Raw genomic sequence first — 2185 nt, forward strand, 5'->3', positions numbered from 1 at the left:
GTGTGTGTGGGTGTGTGTGTGTGTGTGTGTGTGGGGGGGGGGGTTATCTTGATGGACTTTTTCTGATGAAATCAGTTGTACAGACTGAGCAAACAGCTCAAATCTCTACGTCTGGCTCAAAGCCTGTTTGGTTGCAAAACTAAACAAAAAAATGTTGACAGATGTCAATCCTTTAAGTAAAGTTAAAGTTTAAGGGTTGCAAAGATGCAATTACTGTATGTAAAAATGAACAAGTTAATGCTATTTTTAAATTTGTTTTTTATGAGATATCACATGAAATTTCTACTCCTGCTGATCCGATGATAATTTACAAAGAGAAACATCTGATAATGTTTATTTGAAGGGGACGGGACTTGGGATTGGACTGGAACCAGCCTGCCTCAACTTCCTGGTTCCTTTAGTCTAGTATTGTATTATGTGCACAGTATGAAGGGCTACAGGATTTGCTTAAATTATCCCTGAGCTGAGCATAAATTCAAAGCAAAAAAACTTTTGATCATTTGGCTGTGTATACAGTGGAAATATTAGCTATCCTGATGGTGTTACAGTGGGCAGAGCCAACAGAGTATAATCATCACTAAAGTCTCAGTTGGTAGAGCTGATGCCTCTCAGCAAAAAGGTCGCCAGTTCAAATCCCGGCCCGGGGACCTTTCTGGGTAGAGTTTGCATGTTCTCTCTGTGCATGCGTGGGTTCTCTCCGGGTACTCCGGCTTCCTCCCATAACTCTAAATTGGCCCTATGTGTGAGTGAGAGAGTGAATGGTTGTTTGTCTCGTTTGTCTCTATGTGTGTATTTGTGATGGACTTGTGACCTGCAGGGTGTACCTCGCCCCTCGCACTGTGACTGCTGGATATGGGCACCAGTGACCCACATGACCCTGCAAGGAAGAAGCGTGTACAGAAAATGGATATTTGTATAATAATTAGATTTAGATTTATACAGTCACGAGTATTAATTAGGTTTATGGGTACCAGCTCATAAACATATAGAGGGGAAAGATATGGTGCATTCCCTAGCAAAACAGTCTCTAAAACAAGATATAATTATGGAAATTGCATTTAGTATTTCTAAAATAAAATCAGAGAATCTGGAAGGAAGGGGCTGAGGATTGAGTCTTGTATGTCTCCCTCTGGTGTTTCCCCTGTGTTTTACACTTTCATCTCAGCCCTCAGTTTTCAGTCTCTTCCTAGTTAATCTACTCACCTGTCAGCAGTTTTGTAATCAGTCCTCCTCAGCTGTTGTTCATTTCTCCTCCYTCCATCTGTGTATAAATTATGGTTCATCTCCTTCATTCACTGCTGGTTCATTGTATGGATCTCTCCATCGTCTTGGTCTTCTGTCTCCTGTGTCTTCCCAAATCGCCTAAGTTTATGTAAGTCTTTTGCTGCCACATCAGCCTTTGTTTTTGTTTAGTGAATAGTTTTATTTTTGAGCTTCTTCGTGTCTGCCTGCTCCTGGGTTCATTCACCCCAAAGACCCTGACACCAACAAGTTTGTTCTTTATATCAATGGCCCAATCCAGTTCTATACACTGTATCAATGGTCCAGTCCAGTTCTATAAACTGTATCAACGGTCCAGTCCAGTTCTATAAACTGTATCAATGGTCCAGTCCAGTTCTATAAACTGTATCAATGGTCCAGTCCAGTTCTATAAACTGTATCAATGGTCCAATCCAGTTCTATATACTATATCAATGGTCTAAACCAGTTCTAAATATCAATGGTCTAAACCAGTTCTAAATATCAATGGTCTAAACCAGTTCTATGTATCAATGGTCCAACCCAGTTCTACATATCAATGGTCCAACCCAGTTCTAGTGGTCCAATCCAGTTCTATATATCAATGGTCTAACCCAGTTCTACATGGCAATGGTCCAGTTCAGTTCTATATACTGTATCAATGGTCCAATCCAGTTCTATATACTATATCAATGGTCTAAACCAGTTCTAAATATCAATGGTCTAAACCAGTTCTATGTATCAATGGTCCAACCCAGTTCTATATATCGATGGTCCAACCCAGTTCTAGTGGTCCAAGCCAGTTCTATATATCAATGGTCCAACCCAGTTCTATATATCGGTGGTCCAACTCAGTTCTATAAATCAAATGGGCGGCGGTGGCTCAGTTGGTAGAGCTGATGCCTCTCAGCAAGAAGGTCACCGGTTCAAATCCCGGTCCGGGGAC

Source organism: Austrofundulus limnaeus, unplaced genomic scaffold (genome assembly GCF_001266775.1).
Source record: "Austrofundulus limnaeus strain Quisiro unplaced genomic scaffold, Austrofundulus_limnaeus-1.0 Scaffold252, whole genome shotgun sequence".
NCBI lineage: Eukaryota > Metazoa > Chordata > Actinopteri > Cyprinodontiformes > Rivulidae > Austrofundulus > Austrofundulus limnaeus.